We start from the raw sequence: 26,269 nt of genomic DNA on the forward strand, positions 1-26,269 counted from the left end.
AATGATCGCCCAGAGAGGGAATGAGGTGTCAACCATTGAAAGCTTGTGGTAGAGCTAATATTCCAGACCCCAATCAGAATCTTTCCCCTAGATTCAGTCACATGATGTCCAGGCTCCAAGGCATCTTTGAGACCTGACGTCCAGCCCATCCTTTCACAAGTGGGCAACTGAGTCCCAGGACTCAAGCTGCAGGCCAGGTATCAGCTAAGCTGGAATGAAAATGCAAGTCCCTCCATTCTACACAGCCTCCTTCTCCTCTCCCTCAAACACTTGCCTATCAGCTTTACAAGGTTCAGAAAGATATGGATGACCCCCACCCAAAGACCCAAACATTTTCTCCATCTCTCTCTCTTTGGCTTGAGTGCACACGCACACATGTGCACACATACACATATGTTGTTGCTAATGGCATGTGTAGGGGATTATTTATCCCTCTTTGCATTTCAAAAAACATTTATCAATTTATCAATATTTACCAGTCAACTGATAATCAAACTTCTTGGTACTCAGCACTGCATTTACTTCAACTGGTAATCAAGGCAGAAGATACCAAATTTTCTCTCAAGTAATTCACAATCAGGCGGGGAAGACTAACAGGACCATGGATGAACCCTTGCTAGGGAGAAGCTTCTGGTTGAATTCAGTGGGAGGAAGGCTGTGGAGTCACGAAAAGCTTCAGAAAGATGCCCTGTTCAGATTTCTTTTGACGGCTTTATAGAGAGATAATTCACATACCATACAATTCACCCACTTAAAGTGTACGATCCAGTGGCTTTTAGCATATTCACAGAGTTGAGCAAACATCACCACAATCACCTTTCCAACATCCTCATCATTCTGAGAGAAACCTTGCACCTACTAAGTTACCTGCTATTCCCTCGGCCCCAGTCCTAGGCAAGCCCGTGTCTACCTTCTTTCTTTATAAACTCTGCTTTGTGGGTTCCTATAAATGAAATCATACAATGTGTGGCCTTTGGTGACTGTCTCCTTTGACTTAGCATAATGTTTCCTGTTGTAGCATCAATTAGTACTTCATTCCTTTTAATGGCCAAATAATATTCCCTTTATACTATATTTTGTTTCTCCATTTCTCAGCTGATGCACATTTTGGTTGTTTTCACTTTTAAGTTCAGTTCAGCCACTCAGTCGTGTCCGACTCTTTGCGACCCCATGAATCCCAGCGCGCCGGGCCTCCCTGTCCATCACCAACTCCCAGAGTCCACCTAAACCCATGTCCATTGAGTCGGTGATGCCATCCAGCCATCTCATCCTCTGTCGTCCCCTTCTCCTCCTGCCCCCAACCCCTCCTGGCATCAGAGTCTTTTCCAATGAGTCAATTCTTCGCATGAGGTGGCCAAAGTACTGGAGTTTCAGCTTTAGCATCAGTCCTTCCAATGAACACCCAGGACTGATCTCCTTTAGAATGGACTGGCTGGATCTCCTTGCAGTCCAAGGGACTCTCAAGAGTCTTGTCCAACACCACAGTTCAAAAGCATCAATTCTTTGGTGCTCAGCTTTCTTCACAGTCCAACTCTCACATCCATACATGACCACTGGAAAAACCATAGCCTTGAGTAGATGGACCTTTGTTGGCAAAGTAATGTCTCTGCTTTTCACATTTGGGTTATTATAAATAATGCTGCAGTGACACTGAGTACAAGTTTTTGTGTGGGTATGTTTCCATTTGTCTTGGGGGTATACCTAGAAGTAGAATTGCTAGGTCTATGTTTAACATGTGAGTAACTGCCAGACAGTTTCTGAAGGGGCTGTGCCATTTTATACTCTCATCTTACTAGCAGTGTTTGAGGGATTCAATTTCTCCACATCCTTGCCAACACTTATTATCTGTCTTTTTGATTCTAACCATCCTAGTGGGTGTGAAGTGGTATCTCATTGTGGTTTTGATTTGCATTTTCCTAATGGCTAATTATGTGCTTATTGGTAATTTGCATATCTTCTTTAGGAAACTGTCTATTCAGACTCTTTGCCCATTTTTAAAATTTTATTTATTTATTTTAATTGGAGGCTAATTACTTTATAATATTGTAGTGGTTTTAAAGTAAGTTATTTGCCTGCTTGGATCTTAACCCTTTCTCTATTAAACAGATTGATTTTCAATTATGTTAAGATTAGTAAATATTTTAATTTAGTCAAATCTAGAAATACTCTTTTTTTTTAATTTAAAAAAAATGAATTACATTTAGTTGATTTAAAATGCTGAGCTAGTTTCAGGTGTGCAACAAAGTGATTTAGTTATTTTATATGTGGGGCTTCCCTGGTGGCTCAGTGGTAAAGAATCCACCTGCAAATGCAGGAGACGTGGGTTTGATCCCTGGGTCAGGAAGGTCCCCTGGGGAAGGAAATGGCAACCCGCTCCAGTATTCTTGCCTGGGAAACCCCATGGACAGAGAAGCCTGGAGGGCTACAGTCCAAGGGGTCGCAAAAGGGTAAGACATGACTTAGCAACTAAACAATATCAACAACATATATGTGCATAGAATATACATGCTATCTATTCTTTTCCAGATTTGAACTTCCATTTCTTACCAGACACGCAAGGGAGATCAGTGCTGGCCATCTCCTTACAGTCGTGCAAGCAGAATGGGAACCAGGCTGAGATGGAGGAGAAGCATCATCCCCCTTGGAGGCAGACACCCAGCGTGACCTAGAGGTGACAAATTTGGAAATGCCTCACATCTGGTGGGGGCTCCGGTAGCCCCCAGTCTTCCACCCACCCACCTAGTCCCTCACCCCCACACAGTCACCAGCCAGCCTGAAGGAGGTCACAAACTGTGTCCTGTTCACCGTGAGGAGCATCCTCTAAGCATCTACCATGTGCCAGAGTCTGGACCAGGAGCCGCAGTCTTCAGCAAAGTATCCCCTGATCTTTAACCACAGTCTGGGGAGGAAATGGGCAGCTTCTGGCCACATGATCCACACTTCTATTGAGTGAGGTATAGGGGCACAATGGGAGGGCTTGACTCAACCCATGTGTCCTGGGAGGCTTCCTGGAAGAGGAACCCCAGGCTGGCTCGTGACAATTTAATAGAAGTCATTCAGGCATCCCTGACTTGGGACACAGCCAGTCTATACCCCAGGAGGAGAGAAAAACTGCCGTGACAGCAAGTTCAAGTTGATTATGATTGATAATGCTCAGAATAAAGTGTACTCTTGATATTTTTCTTAATTTGTTTGTAAATTTAATAAATCTTGGTTAAAGAGAAAGGACAAAACCTCTATCTACAAGAAATTCCCCAATTATAGTCACTTTCTTTGCCTTCTCTGAATTCCATCACTTCCAACTCCAGATTTAAACAGATATGCTTTATGTTCACAGATGGACTATAGCTTTCTCAGAAGCAGGGACCATCTCTCAGGGACAAGACAGAGACCTCTCTGAGGTTAGACGCTGTATCTTTTCTATCTTTGTGTGAATCCGCCCCTCGACCCTGACTCTGAGAGCAGAGTGTGGTACACAGAAAGGGTCCTGCTTGCCCTGAAAGATGCAGGGCAGCCTCTGGGATGAGCTGGCCCAGGCCAAGCCTGGGTCTGGGGTCATGGACTCTTTAAGGGCAGGGCCAGGTGTTACGCATCTGGGGGGTATCCTCCAATACTCTTTTTAGGGTCCTACCCACACAGAGCCTTGCACAGCACCTTGTACACAGGAGCCATTCAGTGTATGGCTATTGAATGCAGCTGAAACTTTCTGAAAAATCAAATACAATCGTACCATGTTGACGTAATAATGGCCTTCTTTTTAGATGACTTTGTAGAGGCAAATAAGAGTGCTATGGAGAGGCCCTGCCCCTCAAAAATGGGCAGCCATCCAATGCCTCCTTCCTGCCCCAACCCTGAGTTCTGGGCTGAACTCTGCCGATTGAGAGGGGGCATCTAAGATGCCAACTGAGCTTTGCCCTGAAACAAGGGTTTCTGCTCCTCAGGGGAACTGGCCCAACATCTGTGATGGTTATCAGGCCTAAGGGAGATATCCTTCTGTCAAGAGGCCTTGCAGGACTGAAACTTAGACACTGGGGACAGGTGAGAAAAGGGGGACAGATGTTTTTAAACATATTAGCAGTAGAGCTCTTGGCCAAAGCAACACAAAGCTTTACGAGAAAATTCACTCTAAAACTATTCAGATGGGGACTTCCTCAGTGGTCTAGAGTTTAGGACATCACCTTCCAATGCAGGAAACATGAGTTCAGTCCCTGGTTGGGGAACTAAGATCCCATATGCTGTGGGGTTCAGCGAAAAAGAAAAAAGCTTTTCAAGTGGAAGAGGGAGCACCAAGAAATGCAAGGAGTGAGCAAGTGTCAACAAGCACAAATTTGGTCTCCACTTGCTGCATGCTCGGTCGCTTCAGTTGTGTCTGACTCTTTGTAACCCTGTAAACTGTAGCCCCCAGGCCCCTCTGTCCATGGGGATTCCCCAGAAAAGAATACTGGAGAGGGTTACCATGCCTTCCTCTAGGGGATCTTCCTGGCCCAGGGATCAAGCCCGCGTTTCTCGTGTCTCCTGCATTGACAGGCGGCTTCTTTACTACTGGCGCCACCACAGCATCAGGTAAAGCCAAGGAGACATGGTTTAACTCAAGTGACATCATTAGTTGAGGTTTAGCAATGTGTTCATTCTTTTTTTTTTTAAATGTATATCAAATAATACAATGCATGTAATCAAGCAATAAATAATGCCGTAAAGTTTAAAATGACCAACAGCATCTCCTGACTTCAGAGGGGGCTGCACCCTGAACCGAGTGATGCTAGATTTTCGGAGCCTCTCATTAGGACAAACCCTTCCTAAATCTTTGTCCCTAATTTTTTATCATTCTCATTCTTAGAGGTTCCCAAATTGCGTATGTTTCAGGCACCACAACTCCTGGATCTGTCCCCTGTCTGACCTCCTTACCATCCTTTGTACATCAGTCCTGCTCCTCAAAGGAAAAACATTTCAGCTCCTCGGCATGTTTTTTTCTGGTATGTATCTTCATCTCGCTAAGTAAGAGACTTATGAGGCCAGTCCTTGCTCTGTTTTAGATAATACCCATCATCCATCATCTTCTATTATAAAAGGTAAGAAGGTCATAGAATGGGAGGGTGACAGGGAAGCCCAAGAGGGAGGGGATACATGTATGCATATGGCTGATTCATGATGTTGTGAAGCAGAAACTAATGCAACATTGTAAAGTAATTACATTCAAATAAAAATAAATAAATTAAATTAAATTTTTAAAAAATGGTGAGGAGGGAGCCCTCTTTCCCTCTTACCCCCACCTCACCATCCCATGAGCTTTCCTCCCGTCTGCCAAATTGATTTGCATCACAATTTTGGATTGAATTACTGTGGAGTGTACATTTCTAGAACCGTATAAATATGGTTCATGACCGAGCCAAATAGTGTATGGTAACTACATTCACTTTCTTGTACACATTTTCATTTTTTCTGAAGTTGAAATCACCGTCCCTTCTGGTTTGTTTGTTTCCTAGACATCGATCACTAATTCATGCTAAACTTAGAGCCAGTTGTAAAGCAACTCTCATTACAGTTAAATGTATGAGATAATCCCTACATTCCACTTCTTGTTTCTCTGGTGACACCACCCCAGGGCCCCTCCATCCTGCTCCAGTCTGAAGCCTTATTCTCCAGAACTGCTCCACACCTGTCACTCAGGACATCCTTGATCATCAACTGGCCAACCCCTTCACCCCTCTCTGTGCTGGCTCCCTCATCTCCTAGTTTCTGTGGTTTTTGTTTTGTTTTGTTCTGTTTTTGTCTTCTTTGACTCCATTTTTGTGGAGCATACGCTTCTAAAGAGAGGTAATTGTTCTATCCTTGACAGTTTGGCCATGCAGAGAATTTTAGACTAGAAAATATTTCCCCAAAGAATTTTGAAGAGTTACTCTTTATCTGCTGGCATTCTGGGTTGCCATTAAGAAGTCTGATGCTGTTTTGAGTCCCACTTATTTTTGTATGATTCATTCTTTCTTTCTCCCTCTCCCTCCCTTCCTCCCTCTCTCTCTGAGAGTTTTTAGGATCTTTGCTGCAACTCTGGTACTCTGGCCTTCATGTAGGTCATTTTTCACCCACTGTGCTGGGCATGTGAAAGGCTCTTTTGTCTCTGAAATTCAAGTCCTTCAGTCTGAGAAATGTACTTGTACAATGTCTTCAATAATTTCCTCCACCAATCTTTTCTGCTGTTCCTTTCTAGAACTCCCATTAGTTAGATTTAGACTGTGTAGATTGAGTCCATAGTTTTATTTTTCTTTCTTTCCTCTCCTTTTGTCTCTTTCTTTTATTTTTTCTTCCTTCCTTCCTTCTGTCCTTTCTTTCTTCCTTCCTTTTGTCCTTTCTTTCTTCTCCATCCTGAAATATTTTTCCTGACTTCTGCATGGGGGTGGTAACCTAGGCAATCAGTATTCTCGTGGGAGGTGAGTGAGGAAAGAAGCTGGCCTCTCCCTAATCAATTCCAAACTTAGACTTGATTTCTCCAATTTCAGTGTCCTTCCTGGGGCCCCTTTCTGCTCTGTGTTGCAAGTCCCGATTTCAGGAACTCCCTGGTAAAGCTTCTTCAGAGCCATCCCCCAATTTCACCTAAAGAAGAGGAGGTCTGGGGGGTCTACTTTCTCCTTTCACAGACTCATATCCTGTCTATCTGTCTCGAGTCTTACTCTTGTGTTTGGACCTCCCATCCCTGAACCTCCTGGCTCTGGATGGGAATCCTTCAGGTCCTCTGTTGCATCCCTGCTGAGGTCACGTGCATCTCAGCCTCACCACCACCTACACTTCATTTCCCCAATCCCATTGCTCTCTCTTCCCCACTGTCTTCTTTGCTCCTAATCTCCTTATCTTGGCAGATTTATACCATTTTCATTCCTTCTTTCTACCATTGTATTAGTGTCTCAGAGGCAGTAAGAATAAATGCATGTGTGCAAACTATCTTGTTTAACTCCAAGACTCTACTTGTATTTCTTCTTCTGTTTCAAAAAATTGAAATTTTATATTGTTTCACACTAAACAGAATTGTGCTTTGTATTTCACAATTTAAATGCCAAATCTCCTACTTTAGGCAGTTCTAACACATTTTTAAGAGTCTTAAGAATATCTGGGAATCTTAAGAAAGGCTGCAACCACTCCACTTCAAACTCTGTATGCTCTGCTTAAGATGCAGTCATCAAGTATTCAGTGGGAGTTGACTGAATTATTATTACATTATTACATTGGATACTTTCAGGTCCCTGCAAGACCTAAGGGTGGTGGCAGTGAGCACAGAAGGACAGGGTCCAGACAGGAGGGGAAGGAAGATACCTGGAGGCGGTGTGGACAGGAGGTGGAAGGGAGGAAGGAGAAGGAGGGTCCGGAAGGAACGCGAGGACTCCATCCATCTGTTGTCACCCCAATTTCAGCGTGCAGTTGGCCACTGGGTGGCCCCGTCACACCTATGGGATACAGCTGAGGCACCAAGCGGTGCTGAACTTGGTTTCTCCAATTGAACAGTGCAGGGAGGAAGCAGGCCTTCACTCTCAGAAAGATGTTGAAGAAGTGAAATGAGATGGATGATAAATCTGAAAGCTCTTGGAAAGTAAAAGGGCTATATAAATACACAGTGTCATTACCAGATCTAGCCTGGCTCAGGCAAGTCCAATCCTAACTCACTGTAACTTCATGTGGCAAGTACATTGAATTACGTCTGTGGTGCAGATAAAAATAGCCCTTGCACATGGCAAATGTATGGAGTGCCTGTGAAGAAATGCAAGATCCATTAAGGAAATTAAAGCTCCAAGTTGACACAGAAAGAGATCTGCTCCCTTCCCTAGATCTCAGAGGACATGTATTAACAGGGCAGCATACCAAAATGGTGGGAGTCTGGGGCCTGAGTCACCAGGTGGAGACCAGCCCTTACTGACTCATATCAGACTTTATCTAAGTCAGAAATGAACTCCTATGCTAAGCCTCTGGGATTTGGGGGCTTATTTGTTACCATGACATAGCCTAACCTGCCCTAAGAAGCTTGAACTAAGAGGGGCTGCCCAGAGAAGTGTATGGTGATGAGGGGATGAGATAAGAGACGGCTACTCAGATACAAAGGCCCTTCCCTCAAGCCTGGAGGGAGAGCCTGAAGCAGAAATGGGCCCCTAGGTCAGGCTTCATCAAGTGTTCTGGGGAAAGTCAACAAGAAGTGGCAGGGCTGGAAAACGTTTACCCCATCAGATGTTACTCACTCATCTTCCGTGTGGAGTCTGCCACAGGCTGTCTTCCTCTGTCTCCACTCCGTCCCCCAATATGGTACACCCACAGTGCACCTCTCAGCCTGTGTGGAGCCCCGTCTCATGGAGGCCTGTTCCTACCTCAGCTGTCTCAAGGCAACACATTAGCCATAGTCTCTCTGACTGTGGAGACTTGGCCCTTCCTTGGAAGCATGGGACCTCCTTTTAGAATTTACAGACCTGCACAGTCACCCAACCTCCAGGCTCTGCCACATAAGCAGGTGCAGGAAGGGTGGCCTCATCCTACCAATCTTCCCAATTCAGTCTGAAACACAAGCCTATCCCAGTTGCAATTAAAATCATAAACTTTGAGAACCAGAGTTCCCTTTAGAAATGCATCCTATGTTTCAATAGTTCTTAATATTTGAGGAGGGGTGTCATGTCACTCTGTGAGGATATGATGAAATCAGAAAACACATATACTAATAACAAAATGTTGCAACTGGACTTTTCCAGAAGATTCCGGATTTCCCATAAAGCCTTATGCTGGGGGAACAGAGTCACCATGTACTCTATATCTTAAAGTGAGCACAAAGTAACTAGAGTCAGACACCACCCCTCTCCCTAAAGGCTGGGAGGGAATGGCAGAAACAGGCCTGCCACCTTCTGCCATGGGCCACCTTGCCCTTTGCCAGTCTATTATTTTTTCAAATTGAGTTTTATTAATAATGTCACAGGTCTGAGTTTGATGAGTGGGGACAGTCTGCTGAGCAAGCCCACCATGCAGACACATGGACACCATTGATCTCAAGACTCTCTAGCCCCAGGGGCTCCTTGACTTGCCCTAAGAAAAGAGAGATACATCTCTGTGTGGGTTGCAGGGATGAGGGGCAGGGCAGACTCGGGCCAACACCAGCTTCACTCTGAAGGCCAGCTACCCAAGGGTAATATCTCAAGGAGAATGGGGGTCAGTGGAGCAGAGAATCACAAGCCTTTGCTAAAGTCAGCTTATGAAGCTCCAAGAGATGACTGAGGAGCCTGCAAGAGGGGAGAGCTGGTTTCACGCATCCCTGAGTGGTTCGGTGGACATGGTCTTCACAGACACCTCCAGAGCTGATGCTGGATGGAGGGATGGTTGGTGATGAATATGGGGGAAAGCTTGACACATGTTCCCTACAATTTAAGGTATATGTTTAAACAGAGGCTACAGCCCACTTCTCTGCTAGAAACTTCTCAAGGTGGTAGGCTGGCTGTTGCAGCCTACACCAGCAGAGTAAGTCAGAATTGTGGTATCAAGGGTCTACCACCACCACCACGTGTGACTTGTGGCTGGTACAGGAGAGGACTCTTCTTCTTGACCCCAAGAGGATAACACTGAGGTTAGAGGAGCACACAGAAGCCATGGGCTTTCTGAGCGACCAGTGGCCAAATGAGATGTGATTTATGTCTCACCCAGAAAGGGGCATTAGAAACATGGACTATGGAGAAAATAAAAAACATCGTTTTCCCCTTTCTGGAGAAATCCTCAGCTGTGAGGAAGCTGAGCACTGTCCCCAGAGCTCATGATCTGATCACCACTGATGTGAGGACCCCCACATCAGCCTCCAGCCAGAGACGGACTCCCAGCAAAGCTTAGCGAGGCCAGCAGCACGTGCCTCCCTCCATTGGCCAGTGATCATGGATGAGGGAAGACTTCTGCTCCCTCTTTTTATCTTCCTTACCCTAGACCTGGGATCCAAGGGATGGAGAAGAGCAAGTGTGTGCATGGCTGACTGCACCCCCAATTCTCAGGTGCCAGGCAGGGGAGTAACCCCCCCTCTCTTCTCCAAGTCCTAAAGTCTCAATGTCTTAGTCTATTTGGGCTGCTATAACAAAGTACCACAGAGTGCATCACTTACACACAACAGAAATTTATTTCTCACAATTCTGGAGGCCGGAAGTCTGAGATCACAGTGTCCAAATGCATGGCCAGGTGAGGGCTATCTTCTCACATGTGGACTTGTCATCATATCCTCACATGATGGAAGGGGTTAAGGAGCTCTATGGGGTCTGTTTTATAAGGAACTGATTCCATCCATGAGGGCACCCTCATGATATCAACACCTCCTTGAAGCCCCACATCCTAATACCATCACCTCTGGGAGTTAGGATTTCAGCATATGATTTGGAGGTCAGGGGTGGACATGAGCATTCAGACCGTAGCATATTGGCAGAGTCTTCCCTGGGGGAGAAGAGAAGTGGGTACATAAATGGAGTTTCAGGGACTTCTCTGGCGGTCCAGTGGTTAAAGCTTTGCCTTCCAGTGCAGGGGGTGCAGATTTAACCCCCTGTTGGGAAGCTAAGATCCCATATGACTCATGACCAAAAACCTAAAATATAAAACAGTGTCATAACAAACTCAATAAAGACATCAAAAAAAAAAAAAAGAGTCTTCAAAGAATAAATGGAGTTTCAGATTTCAACTGGACTCAACATCTAATAGTGGCAAGTGACAGGAAAGTGACAGAATCTTGCCGTGATGTTGCTAAAAAGAGGAATCAACATACCCAGCTGAAGGCAATGGGTAGAGAAAGATGAAACCATCTCACGTTCCTACCCCAAGTTAGTTAAAACTGTTCAGTGAACAATGCAAGCACCCAAAATTTGGCATCTGATTGTAGTATGTACATGAGCAACCAAAGACTTTTTTAAGTCACCCCCTTCCCCCATTTTAAAGATGAGTAAATCCAAAGAGAGGAGGTGGTATTTTCAAAGATGCATAGATCACTGCAGAACCTGGAGAGATGGGCAGCATGGCTCCTGATGCGTTAAATGGAGTGTTTCTGTGTGGTTTTGTTCTTAATCATCCAGCTTGAGCTACAAGGGCAGTGCTCTAAATTCAAACCACTGAATAGCCTCTCGTGTCCCAGGACTGCCTGAGGTAGTGTAGAAGCCAGCATAGATGGAAGAGAAGAGCTCTGAGATGGTGCTTTGCATCCATTTCAGAATTTGAGATCCAGGAAGGGGGATAGGAAGGTGAGCTGCCTAATGCACTAATTTGCTTGAAGCCCTGTGAGTTTCAGCACACACATATCTACATTCACACATAAGTCAAATAAAGGCCAAAACAAATCAAAAATACAAAGACTGTTAGATGAGGTACCTCCTTGGAATACCTACCCCTTACTGGTCCCCTCCAGAGCTGCTGATTGTGGCATTTTATTTTATTTTATTTTATTTTTAAATTTTACATAATTGTATTAGTTTTGCCAAATATCAAAAGAATCCACCACAGGTATACATGTGTTCCCCATCCTAAACCCTCCTCCCTCCTCCCCATTCCATCCCTCTGGGTCGTCCCAGTGCACCAGCCCCAAGCATCCAGTATCGTGCATCGAACCTGGACTGGCAACTCGTTTCATACATGATATTTTACATGTTTCAATGCCATTCTCCCAAATCTTCCCACCCTCTCCCTCTCCCACAGAGTCCATAAGACTGTTCTATACATCAGTGTCTCTTTTGCTGTCTCGTACACAGGGTTATTGTTACCATCTTTCTAAATTCCATATATATGCATTAGTATACTGTATCGGTGTTTTTCTTTCTGTCTTACTTCAGAACTCTGTATAATAGGCTCCAGTTTCATCCACCTCATTAGAACTGACTCAAATGTATTCTTTTTAATGGCTGAGTAATACTCCATTGTGTATATGTACCACAGCTTTCTTATCCATTCATCTGCTGATGGACATCTAGGTTGCTCCATGTCCTGGCTATTATAAACAGTGCTGCGATGAACATTGGGGTACATGTGTCTCTTTCCCTTCTGGTTTCCTCAGTGTGTATGCCCAGCAGTGGGATTGCTGGATCATAAGGCAGTTCTATTTCCAGTTTTTTAAGGAATCTCCACACTGTTCTCCATAGTGGCTGTACTAGTTTGCATTCCCACCAACAGTGTAAGAGGGTTCCCTTTTCTCCACACCCTCTCCAGCATTTATTGCTTGTAGACTTTTGGATCGCAGCCATTCTGACTGGTGTGAAATGGTACCTCATAGTGGTTTTGATTTGCATTTCTCTGATAATGAGTGATGTTGAGCATCTTTTCATGTGTCTGTTAGCCATCTGTATGTCTTCTTTGGAGAAATGTCTATTTAGTTCTTTGGCCCATTTTTTGATTGGGTCATTTATTTTTCTGGAGTTGAGCTGTAGGAGTTGCTTGTATATTCTCGAGATTAGTTGTTTGTCGGTTGCTTCATTTGCTATTATCTTCTCCCATTCTGAAGGCTGTCTTTTCACCTTGCTAATAGTTTCCTTTGATGTGCAGAAGCTTTTAAGGTTAATTAGGTCCCATTTGTTTATTTTTGCTTTTATTTCCAATATTCTGGGAGGTGGGTCATAGAGGATCCTGCTGTGATGTATGTCGGAGAGTGTTTTGCCTATGTTCTCCTCTAGGAGTTTTATAGTTTCTGGTCTTACGTTTAGATCTTTAATCCATTTTGAGTTTATTTTTGTGTATGGTGTTAGATAGAAAGTGTTCTAGTTTCATTCTTTTACAAGTGGTTGACCAGATTTCCCAGCACCACTTGTTAAAGAGATTGTCTTTAATCTATTGTATATTCTTGCCTCCTTTGTCAAAGATAAGGTGTCCATATGTGTGTGGATTTATCTCTGGGCTTTCTATTTTGTTCCATTGATCTATATTTCTGTCTTTGTGCCAGTACCATACTGTCTTGATAACTGTGGCTTTGTAGTAGAGCCTGAAGTCAGGTAGGTACCCTACCTGATTGTGGCATTTTAAAAGTTAACTGCCACAAGTTCTAATTAAATGGAGAAATGGAAGAAAATGTGAATAATAAACACAAATCTCACATGCACCTCCAAGGGAAGATGTGCTTTCAAGTTTACCTTAAATACCACTGAACCGTTCTGTTTTTCAAAAACTAGAAGCCAGCCTTCCTTTCCTGTTAGAAATTGTGCAAACACGGCACATCGTCAGCATGCCTTGCTAACCACAGATTCCATTATGTGTTTAATAATTGACTATTCAATAGAGCATTGATGCATTTTGTCTGGAACTAATTCACCTTTGTCTGTGCCTCGGCACGAATGTTCGGTGAATCACAGATGGGATCGCAGAACTGTTTCGAGTGCTGCTGCCCAACACAGCGTCACATCTCGGGATTATTCCTGTCAGGCCCTGTGCTCACAAATGTTCCAGCATGCTAAAGCCACCTGAAAATGTGATGTATGGAAGCCGCCAAGTGTGGGACAATACCTCTTCCCTTCTAATGAGGACTCACAATTCACAGTCTGCAGGCCACTTAAACCAGGGAGGAAATTGTTGACTGCGAAATTAACAAAAATGGATGCCCTAACAGCCCGTTAAGACCATGTTGCTACCCAGATGGAAATCAGGCTGAGACGTGTTGGTTGGGAAAGTCAAGTGTTAGCAAATGCATACATCTTGGACTTCTCTGTATTGGAAAGAAAATCCCTCCTCTTTCCTAAAGAACTTCTACATTGCTTTTCTTTTTTAAATAAATTTATATATTTTTAATTGAAGGATAACTGCTTCACAATACTGTGTTGGCCTCTGCCATACATCAGCAGGAGTCAGCCATAGGTGTACATATGTCCCCACCCTCTTGAACCTCCCTCCCTCCTCCCACCCCTTCCCTTCACCCCTAGGTTGTTGCAGAGCCCTGGTTTGAGTTCCCTGTGTCTACAGCAAATTCTCATCGGTTATCTGTTCTACCTACAGTAGAGTATATGTTTCCATGTTACTCTCTCCATTCATCCCACCTTCTCCTCCCTCCCTGCTGCCTGTGTCCTTAAGTCCTTTCCCTATGTCTGTGTCTCCATTGTTGCCCTGTAAATACATTCATCAGCACCATCTTTCTAGATTCCATATATATGTGTTAATATAGGATATTTGCTTTTCTGACTTACTTCACTCTGTATAATAGGCTCTAGGTTTATCCACCTCATTAGCACTGACTCAAATTGTGTTCCTTTTAATGGCTGAGTAATATTCCATTGTATATACATACCACAGTTATTGGTTGGGATTTATGAATTGGAGCAGCATTGGAAACAGTACAAATGGTGTGTAATTTTGTGATGAACTGGGTGTACCATCCTGCAGGGCTCTTTCCTGGGGAAGAAGCAGTGCTATGTCTGGGCTCAAGCGCTGACTGGGGTTGACATAGCATGAATGCCACAGGTTTAAAAGGAGGCGGGGAAGAACTTACTCCAAAGCTGTTCTTATCCATTGCAATTATCTTGGCTGTTTTTTTATGAGAATCAGAGTGCTGGCTGGAGTGGGCATGCCCTCCAGCAGGATAAGGCCCGGTTGCTTCTGCCCAGCTATGAAATTGTATTCTAGTATGTGGAAAATATTTCTTTTTAGTTTTTTGTAAAAGCTGGGTATATGATTTGATAGCAAGCACATTGTTTCATAAAATGATCCATTTATTTAAAAACCCAGCCACAGTATTCGGTTTCAAGACTGCCTTCTTGTTATAGCTTGAATTTATCAGTGGAATTTCCATTGCTTGGGGATATGAGATCTATTTTTTTTTTTATTTTAGTGATTGTCCTAAGGTAATGGGTGATTAAATTCATCTGTTCCACTAAGGGACTCTATAGTCTTCTATTAATCTCAGGGGAGGAAAACTATTGCCTGGCTTTCTCTGCCATCCTTGTTGCTCTGATTTGCTTCATTTTGTTGACTTCAGTGCAGGCCAGCAAATTAGCATAGCCCGGGCTTCTGAGGACCACCTGTGCTTTTGGGGGCAGCCAAAGCCTATGATTTGAGCTGCAGTTATAATTAAGTCTGAACCTGGGCCAACACTGGAAAAGTTTGGTCTGCTGATCAATTCTTTTTTTCATTAATCAGCAGAGTTGTTAAAATACCCTCAAACCATTGCCTAGACCTCAAAGCCTCTTGAATGAACAGGACCCAGCTGCTGTTTTTCCTTTATTATCTTTTTCCAGAATAGTCTAGCTAGAGAATGTATGTTAGTTGCTCAGTCATGTCCAACTCTTTGTGACTTCATGGACTGTAGCCCACCAGGCTCCTCTGTCCATGGAGTTCTCCAGGCAGGAATACTGAAGTGAGTTGCCATTCCCTTCTCCAAAGCTAGAGAATTAGCTATAATAACAACATAAACTTATAGAGGTACAGTGCATGCACGCTCAGCCGTGTCCAACTCTTTGCAACCATAGGGACTGCAGCCTGCCAGGCTCCTCTGTCTATGGGATTCTCTAGGCAAGAATACTGGAGTGGGTTCCCATTTCCCCCTCCAGGGATCTTTCCAGCCCTGAGATCACACCCATGTCTCCAGCGTCTCCTGCAGATTCTTTACCACTGAGCCACCTGGGAAGCTGTAAACTTACAGAGCGCTTATTCAAATCCAGGTTCGGTTGTGTTTGTACCTTTTAACTTATTTAATTCTGATAACCATAAAAGGTAGTTATCTCAAAATTACAAATATGGAAACTGAGGCACAGAGAGGTTAACAATTTGCTCAAACTCACACAACCAGTAATGGAACTGGGCTCGGAACACAGGTGACCTGTTGCCATAGCCTATATACTAAATCACTGTGTTTGCTGCCTTGTGTGAAATAAAAATGCAACATGTGACTGTGTCATTAATGACTAAAGGCTCTTGATCATTCTTGTCATGAATTCCTTCACTCAGACTCTAGAAAGTACACCGCATTGTGATCAAACTTAAAGGAGTAATAAAATATTGAATCCTTCCCTTCCAAAATCCAAATGGAATAGAAAGCTGAGTATTATGCGATGGTGCAGAGAGGAGGCAGGAGAAGCAAGGTTGCCAGCCATGTTCCTGCTTGCTCTGTGAACCTGGTGATCTAACTTACCTCTCTGAGCCCATCTGCCCACGTGCATCATGGAGCACCGCCTCCTGGCACCCCATCACCTTGCAGGAGAGGTGTGCACACAGGCGACAGTGGTGGTCGCTGTAAGATGATGAGGGCCAAGGTGTAGGGTAGGGACATACTCAGGTATAGCTTTGGTCTGCAGTTCTGACTTCCAGATTTACACAGACTCGCAAGGTAATTGTGGTCTGGAAACCATGCCATAAAAAGCGGGAAAGAGGCCAGGGCAGTCTTCCTGAAGAAGAAGTTGAATTGGTCTGAATCATGAAATTAAAGATGGCTTTCAGATGTTAGGAGCCCATAGCTGTTTGATGGGACCTTTGATGATTCTAGAAAGCCCCTATCCCATCACTTGTCTGTCCTGGACTGCAGTGGTAGAATAATAAGATGCTACCCAGAGCGTGGAAAGAAACCCTTCCCAGAAGGTGGGGCAAACTCCCACATGCTTGGTCAAGTCTATCAGCCTCTCTGGGAGTAGATGGGAGTAGACTGAAGGGCAAGGGGAAACCCACTTCCCAGGATAACCTCCCCAGACGTAATGACCTGGGGCCTCCTGCCAGTACTGAGTGGGGCAGGCATGACTCGGAGGGAAGAGAAAATGAGGAGAAACAGATAGTTTGTGCATTCATGCAACCAAGGTGTCCCAGGCCCTGGTACTGCTGGGTGCTGTGGTAAACAAGTACACCCTGTTTACCCCTTCAGAGATGAAAGAGGATACAAATAAAATGCATATACACATACTCAGTCTTTAAACATCCATTCTACCTAAGGCAAGAGCCTCATCCATTGGCACCCTCACCATGTGCACCCACAGCACACTGGCTGATGACTGTCACTGCCTCCAGGCTGCACAGACACAGAGGGGCTCCCCTGAAACCTCACACCCCAACCAAGAGGCTAGAATCTGGAGCCCACAAGGGGACTCTGAGTTCTAGGGCTCTAGCTACTATATGAATTTCAAAGGGCTTGGTAATAGGTAATTCTACCAGGGAGGGAAAGATTACTAGCCAGACTCCTACCTGCCTGGTTTCCTGTCTCACACTCTCTCCAATCTACACACCTGGGGCAAAGAAAGAATTGCCATTTGCTGACAGTCCAAATGGGCCAGACACCGACTTGGAGATTCAACTCTATAAAGTAGGTGTTAGCAAGCATGAGAAACTGTACAATTAGCTAAATAGCTATACGATGTTAAATAGCAGAATTAGGATTTGAGATCATCAGACTTACCATGGGCCTGTCTGATTCACTCTTTTCACACTACAGCCTGGCTTATAAAATGCTTCAAGCCCAGACTGCCTCTCCAACCTCACCTTCCTCACATTCTTGCTCTCCCTGAATTATCTGTATTCCCCAAGTATCCCAGGGCCAGTGCCCAGGCTCTTCTAAGTCCCACCTCTGTCTGTCCAATGCCTCTAAAAATTCAGTTCAGATATCATCTCTGCTGGAAGAAGACACCCTGGATACTCCCAAACCCCCTACTACCACCACCAAGGCTGAGCTGCCTCTGGGCTCCATGGCACCTGTTATCATTGTTGTTGTTCAGTCGCCCAGTCATGTGTGACTCTTTGCAACCCCATGGACTGCAGCATTCCAGGCCTCCCTTCACTCACCATCTCCTGGAGTTTGCCCAAGTTCATGTTCATTGCATCAATGATGCCATCCAGCCATCTCATCCTCTGATGCCCTCTTCTCCTTCTGCCCTCAATCTTTCCCAGCATCAGGGGCTTTTCCTAATGGCACCTGTACTGATCTCTATATTACTGACCAATGTCATTGTCCTGAACTTTTGTGTCCTTGAGGCCAATGCTGGGTTAGATTTATTCTCTAGCTCAGAGCCTAGGCCTTGATATGGCTCAACTGGGACTCAAGAATTATTTATGGAAAGAAAGGAAGGAAGGAAAAGAGAGAGGGAGACAGGCAGCGAGAGGGGAAGGGAGGAATCCTGTCCCCATACAGTCTGTCATACCTCCCTTCCTGCCCTACTGGTCTGTCTGACCTTTCCCCACTACCTGACTCTCAGATCCAACAAAGACTGATTTTTCTATCCCCAGATCAGGGGACAGATTCCCAGGCTGGGGCCGAAAATTGACCCTGCAGACAATCTTTAGTCTTCCTGAAGGGCACAATTTGTTCACTTGTGTTCCACAGTGAATTTTTAATCACATCAGTTGCTCCCCTCCCCCTGACCTGACAAGTCTCAGTGCTGCCTGCGCTGAGGGACTGGGGACTCTGTTTGCCTAGGATCTGCAGTGAAACTAATCAGAAGGGAGGATTGCTGCTTAAGCCTCTGCACTGACGGCTGAGCCTCCTGCAAACATTTTCATATGGTAACTGTCCCCACAGTTCTGGAAGCAGTTCAGAGCTGAGAGCACTGAGTTGCAGGGAGAGTTTTCTCACACTAGGTTATAAGGTCCATTATTACCAAGAAGGTTATGGAAGTTAGTGAAATAAAATGTGTAATAAGGGCCAACGTGGAACTAGGCTTCCCAAGTTATAAAGCCTTTCACAGGTGTAACCTCAGTGAATCTTTACAATGACATAGGAGAGAGATCATTAAAGCCATTATTTCACTGGATGCTTATGAGAGGCCAGATCCTGCACACATTTGCTTTATAAATACTATCTATTTATGTCCTCAGCATCTATGAGCCAGATTCTGTTAAAGATTCTTATTTTATGGATGGACCCCAGGAATGTTGTTTCTTTTCTAAAGTTATACAGTTGGAGGATGGGAGGTCTGGAGCTTGAATTCAGATCTGTCTGGTAACAAAGGCCATACACTTGACCACTTTCAGAAGCAACATGCCCATTTTGCAGATGAAAATTAATACAGGGACTTCCCTGGTGGTCCAGTGGTTAAAAATCAGCTTTGCAAATCAGGGGATATGGGTTTGATCCCTGGTCTGGGAACTGAGATCCTACATGCCCCGGGGCAAGCAAGCCTGTGCACCACAACTAGAGAGCTTGTGCACCACACTGCTGAGGCCCCCCATTCTAGAGCCCATGCACAAAAAGAGAAGCCCACACACCAAAACTAGTGAAGCCCACACACACCACAACTAGAGAAAGCCTGTGAATTGCAACAAAGACTCAGCACAGCCAAAAACATTTTTTTTAATAGAAAAGTGCATAAACAGTATAACCAGGACAGGATCTGAGCAAAACTGCAGAGAAATGAGCCTAGGATTGGGAATCTGATGGAAAGGGACGGCGATCTCTCTACCACTTGCAAGATGTGTGTCCTTGGGCAAGTTGCTGAGTCACCGTCTTCTCAACTGTAAAACAGGGACACAGTGCCTGTCTTGCAAGATCATTTGCTGCAAAACTCCTCAAGGTGCTACTTTGAGAAAATCAAAAGCTTTTCATTTGGGGCATCTTTTAGACTCCTGGTACAGTAAGCCTTCTGAAGGCATTGAGTCAACACCGGCTCAGGCTCTCTCTGTGTTATATGTTCACTCACTTGAAGGCCACAGGGTAAAAGGAATCATTACTATTGTTGAGCCCGACTGTGATTCAGGCCCTGTGCTAGGCGCTGTCACATGCTTGCCACAGGCCTGCAAGGCAGGGAGTTTTAGGCATCTTACAGGTAAGGAAACTGAGGCAGAGGGAGGTAAAGTGAGGGTCTCAAGGTCTGGTCTGGGGCAGAGGCCAGGTCGCCTGGCCCCACCACTCTGGCTGCCTCATCCTGCCCGTGATTATCTCTGCTATCCGTCACCTCCAGGAAATGGCCTTTCTTTGCTCAGGACACCTGCCTTTGGATGAAGAAACAAAACCAAATCTTGTCTGTATAGGTTTGGCTGAATTTTAGACAGCCCAGCTATACTAAGTATGTGGCTTCCCTGGTGGCTCAAACAGTGAAGAATCCACCTGCAATGCAGGAGACCTGGGTTCTATCCCTGGGTCAGAAAGATCCCCTGGAGAAGGGAATGGTAACCCACTACACTATTTTTAACTGGAGAATTCTATGGCCAGGGGAGCCTGGCAGGCTACAGTCCATGGGGTCGCAAAATGTCAGACTCACCAAGCAACTAAGACTAACACACTACTAGGTTAAGAACTTAATTATTCAGCCTTTAATTTTTTTACTTTTCAAAATAAAATACATTCATCACCAGGGAAAGAGTTTATTCCCTCCTGTTTGCAAATAATGTTATTTAGTCTTCTTGATACCCAAGAGAATTTATTTAGAAGTAAAAAAGAAAAAGAAGAGGGAAAAGAGAGAAAAAGAAAGGAAGAAATTACCATGAATAGAAGACCTATGGGACATGATTACAGAAATACTGCAGGTTCTGCATTAACTGGAAAATTGCAACCATTTCATTGTGGGAGTAAAGCTATTTTCTTTTATTTTAAAGTGGATCCTTCACCTTCCAAAAGGCTAATTATGGTGCTGCCCACATCTTGTGTTCATAGGCTCCAATTTCATCTTTTCATTAACCACAACGGCAAATAACAAAATTGAGCCAGCACTCTGGAAGCATCTCTGTCACGGCTCTGGTAGCAGGCAGGAGGGACATAGCAATCACTCATCTTGTGACTCAGGCCATGTTTTCCATAATTGAGCCCACCGTGGACCTTGTCAGAGGCCCCTCCTCTAGCTCAGTCAAGAATTCATAAAACAAAGCAGGTGGGCGGCTGGAGCCAGGAGGAGCTCCAGGGGGTGTGAGTGGAAGGGAGAGTAACGCAAGAGCTGTTAGAACATAAATGCCCTAAAATGATGTTTATAGAGAGTTTTTAATGATGTGAGAGAATGTTTGAAATCTTAATGCTTAGGAGAAAAAGCAGGCTATACACTATGTCGACAGTACGATTTCAACTATGTGAAATATCTATATCTCAATCTAGGACTATCATTATGATATTGGACTATATCTGATATTTAATACATCTCAATCACCAGATTTTTTTATATAATTTTATATCTTCTTGGCTGTGCTGGGTCTTCGTTGTCGTGCGGGCTTTCTCTAGTTGTGGCGAGTGGGGGCTACTCTCTAGATGTGGTGTGTGTGGGCTTCTCACTGTGGCGCCTTCTCTTGCTGTGGAGCATGGGCTATAGGTGCACGGGCTTCTGTAGTTGCAGCACGTGGGCTCAGTAGTTGTGGTCCTAGGCTCTAGAGCACAGGCTCAGTAATTGAAGTGCAAGGGCTTAGTCGCTCCAAGACATGTGGCATCTTCCTGGATCAGGGATCGAATTGGAGTCTTTTGCATCTCCTGCATTGGCAGGTAGATTCTTTATCACTGAGCCACCAAGGAAGCCCCCAGATTTTTTAAATGTCTAAATATAACTCAATCTCACAGAAAGGCAGGGATCCAAAACCTCCTCCTTGAGAGGTCAAGGCTCCCCTGAGAAAGGGGGATTTCATTTTTCTAGAGGTTGCCCTTCACCTCTTATTCCAAAGCCTCTCCTGGTTCTGTTGTCAATCCCCTCAAGAGACCTCAGCACCACTCCCCTGGCCCCTGCTCCTCTCCCTAAGCCACTTTATCGCTCTCTGAACAAGGACCTATCTTCTGCATTTGCCAAGGCACCAGCAGCATCAGGCTGTTTTGCAAAGAGGCTTTTATCCAAAAGTTTTGAGGATGGGGCAGTAGTGAGTGGGGCTGGGGCTGGGGGAGGGGGAAGTATTGTACAGCAGAGAGTGCAAAAATGCTGAGAGCTAAAAAAAAAAAAAAGCATTTGTCTCTGAAGTTCACTGCACATGCCAGTGCCCTGACCAAGCAAAACCTGCTTGGCTTCTTGTCTGACAAAGCAGGCTGGTGTCACTGGGTTTCACTCTCCGCCTGTGTAGGTATATGTTCCTGTTCCTCTCTAGTTTTCTATGTGTCCGACTCTGGGTCTTTCTGTGTTACCTGTTCTCCATTTTATCCTTCTCTTTCTCTCTCTGGGTGTCCCTCACTTTTTCCTTACATGTATCTCTGTCTCAGATCAACTCATAGGCTTTCAATCTGTTCACATTCTTTCTTTCTGGAGCCCCCTAAACACATCCCCTTCCTCTCTGCTTTCAAGAGAAGATTTAAAAAATTCCTGTCTGATTAGCATGCAGAGAATTCTGAAAACTTTTATTTCAACACATCCAGACTAGCCAGGTAGAGCAAGGGAGGGGAGCTAAAAAGCCTATTAAGGTGTCTTCGCAAACAAATGCCTTCCTTGTCCTTCTGCCCAAATGCAGAACAGCTGCAGCTTTAAAAATAGCTTGCTTTCATCTTTTGAAGGAAATATGCCAAAATTTTAGCACATGTCTTTGGGTGGCAAGAAGTGCTTTAGCATTATTTATTTCTACCTATTTCTCTGAGTTTTCCAACTTGCCCAAGGCAAGCCTGAACTACTTTATCATAATAAAATCTCCCATGTATTATGCACCTGCCAGACACCCGATTTAATCTTCACAACAGCCTTAATGGGTAGATGTTATTATGCACATTTAGAGGTTCAGAGAGGTCACGCAATTTGCTGAACGTCACACAAACATAGGTGGAGATCCAACCAGACATTAGGCGCCCAGTCACTAAATCCTCTGCTTCACCTGCAGGTGTAAAGGCTTTCCACACCTGAAAGCTCACAAGACCATTCAAGCTGCCTTGCTCTACTCCTCACGGTTAATGCAAGTGGTTCTGCAGGTTATGACTCACAATACTGGCCTTCCCTGGGAGGATTCTACTTTCCTGCATCAGACCTGTGGCCTGTGGGATGACTATACATCCTAAGCCTGTTGAACTTGAAAGTGGCATGTGATCTACTCAGGTTAATAAAACATGAACAGAAAGGCCATATCACTTTTGCGCCAAAGCAGTAAGATCTAGCTTATGGTTCTCTGTCTTTCTCCCTTCTGCCACAAGGCAACATCCCCAAAAAGGTCCAAGTGTAAACATGGAGCAGAGCTGTAGTTAACCCAAGATGTACTTGTAGCCTGAGCAAGAAATAGATCATTGTTTTTATAACCCATTGAGATGCGGGGATTGTTTGTTGCCACATCATAGCATAGCCTAAGCTGACTAACTCAGTATATGCAAAAGTTTAAAAGCATAGGGGCTCACAAACATGTTTCATACCTCCACCTCTTGGAAGGGAAAAATAGGGGAAGTCTTGCCCAAAGCATTAGTGTGAAGTTCAACTTGTCCTTTTCAAAAATGATCTTGGGAAAATTATCCCCTCCTGTAGGGTTTATTTCTGCAGCACATTCTCCTGATGAGGCCAGACTGTCAGAATAAGTCCCAATTTCAGGTCCTGGAACTGCCCAAAGAGACACAGGGCAATTAGTGCACAGCTCTAAGTCTGAGAGGAACCCATGGAAGGGAGCACTCTGCCACTGACTGTGGCCACAACTGGAGGCTCAGGTGCCATCTGGGCAGATGGAGAGCAATAAAGATGGACGGCTCAGGGTAGTGCAATCAATTACCACATCTGGTCTGAGATACAAAGAGCAACACAGCCTTCACAGGCAATCTGTTCTCCATGCCTTTAGCAAAGCTGCCTTCGAGGGAAGAATGGAGACTTAATAAAAGCTGAAGGCTCAGAAGAAAAAGAATTGCTGTCATCACTGAGGAATGGGCAGGAGAGAAGACACCTCTGCCCCAGGAGAAAGCAGTCAAGTGATTTTTCAAAGAATCCCTGGGGGGATGGACACAATCATCTCACCCCTAAGTGACCCAGTTGGTAGTTCTTTTGCTGAAGTATCTTTATTCAATTTGTTCTTTTCTCTGGCTGTCTCATCATTCCTGCATTCTTTTATCTGGACCATCCTTCTTTCCTTTACTCACGCCATAGTTCATTCATTCTTTCATTCATTCAGCCAGTAGGACCTCTGAGCACAGCACTGCTCCAGACGTCAGCACCCTGACCGGCATAGACAAAGACCAGTTGGTAGAAGGTGTGGCAGACACAGATCCACTGCTCAGATCCACCTTCAGAAAGAGTGGCTTCCATATGGGAGGGGCATGGCTTCCTGACCACCTCCAGCTGGTAGGCCTAGTTTTCAAGCCAGGGTCCAGCTACTTTCACAGCAAACTCTGGCCAATGACTTAGCAGAGTGGGCTTACAGGGCCTGGTCATTTCTATCTAACACAGGATGCCTCTAGAGGGCAATCTGAACCCCGGAGCTCCACCAGCTGTCAAAGACCATGGGGTCTCCATCATGGTCTGCTGGCTGCCCCTGCCCATCCTACTTCTACCCCTTCTCTTTCACAGGTGCCACTCCCCTGTAAACTTTTTACACCTTTAACTCCATCTCAGTGACTGCTTCATGGAAAACCACACAGGCACAGAAGAGGAAACGTGGGAGGGAGAAGAGAAAGCACAGGTTCCTCTGACATCAGGAACTCTGTGGTCTGAGACCAAGTAGTGTTTCTCTCCAGCTTCTTCTCAGAAGACAGATCAAAGCTGACGCTGACTACACCATAAGGCTTAAAATTCAACATTCAAAAAACTAAGATCATGGCATCTGGTCCCATCACTTCATGGCAGATAGAAGGGGAAAAAGAAGAAACAGTGGCAGATTTTATTCTCTTGGGCTCCAAAATTACTGCAGACAGTGAACGCAGCCATGAAATTAAAAGACACCTGCTCCTCAAAAGAAAAGCTATGATTAACCTAGATGGTATATTAAAAAAGCTGAGACATCACTTTGCCAACAAAGGTCCATAAAGTAAAAGCTATGGTTTTCCCAGTAGTCATGTACAGATGTGAGAGTTGGACCATAAAGAAGGCTGAGTGCAGAAGAACTAATGCTTTCATATTGTGGTGTTGGAGAAGACTCCTGAGAATTCCTTGGACAGCAAAGAAATCAAACCAGTCAATCCTAAAGGAAATCAACCCTGAGTATTCGTTGGAAGGACTGATGCTGAAGCTGAAGCTCCGGTACTTCACCACCTGATGCAAAGAGCCAACTCATTGGAAAAGACCCTGATGCTGGGAAAGATTGAGGGCAGGAGGAGAAGCGGGCGGCGAGGGATGGGATGGTTGGATGGCATCATTGACTCAATGGATTTGAGTTTGAGCAAACTCAGGAAGATAGTGATGGACAGGGAAGCCTGGCATGCTGCAGTCCATGAAGTTGCAAAAAGTCAGACATGACTTAGCGACTGAGCAACAACAGCACCATAAGGAGCTCTGTCACCTCTTGCTAAAGCTGTCACCATTTAGGAGACAGGAGGTTAGTGGAGAAGGCCAGAACTTAGCCCTGCGGCCCTACAGTCTAGCTGGCCACACTGGTCCTGGACAGACGACTCTGAATGTAAGCATTAGTGTTGACTCTGAAAAGCTTTTGGAGTGCTCCAGACTCTAAGGGACCAATGGAGGTCAGGGCTTTGCTGAGGAAGAAAAGTGGAAAGGGCAATATGGTTTGACTGCAAGGATATGAATCATGGATGGCAGCATGAAGGAGGAGGGATATTTTATCTGAGTCTTAAAGAGTGAGCTCCCTAAGGACACAGGTACAAACCAGGACCCATGGCCTGTTCTGCACTCATGTGTTTAGAAAACAGAATAAGAACAAGGCATCACTCAAGTCCCTTTGGTTATCAGCAACAGAAACTGACTCTGGATGATGTAAAGGATTTTCTTGGAGGCCATGGGAGAACAAAGAATCAGGCAGGAGGCAGATAGGAACCTGGCAGCTCTGGGGCCTCATGTGGCAGGAGCTCTTCAACAGCTCCTCCAGGGCACTGCTGAGAAAATACAAGAATGCCATTTTAGTGTCTTGGTTTGTCCACTCACTATTCAGTTTCCAGGGAGGGGCAGAGTGTCCTCGCTTTAGCTAGGACGTGATCCATTGCCTTGAGTAGTAGGCCTGCCAAGGCAGGATGCACACTCCAAGACATAAGAAGAGATCCAGGAGAACGTGAGCTCACAGGCCCAAGAGAGAAGTTTCTACAAATGCAGCAGTGAGCATTATCAACGGCAGCACACAGGGACAGTCAAACAGGGACAAAGATTCACCCACAGGAATTAGTAATCAGCTGATTGCTTACTTTAGTGTGGAGGAAGGGATGAAGCTAGGTACTCTGGGTAGAGGATTCAATGGGAAGAGAGAAGATGCAGACAGACCACTCCATTGAGAAGTTTGGAGAAGGAGAAAAGGCAAGAGATTGGTTGTTTGAGAGGACCCTTGGGTAAGGGTGGATTCTTTTTAGAACAGGAGAGATTTGAGGCTCTTAGATGCTAAGACAAAGAAGCAGAGGAGA

The sequence above is a fragment of the Bubalus kerabau genome, chromosome 2, assembly GCF_029407905.1.
Source record: "Bubalus kerabau isolate K-KA32 ecotype Philippines breed swamp buffalo chromosome 2, PCC_UOA_SB_1v2, whole genome shotgun sequence".
Taxonomy (NCBI): domain Eukaryota; kingdom Metazoa; phylum Chordata; class Mammalia; order Artiodactyla; family Bovidae; genus Bubalus; species Bubalus kerabau.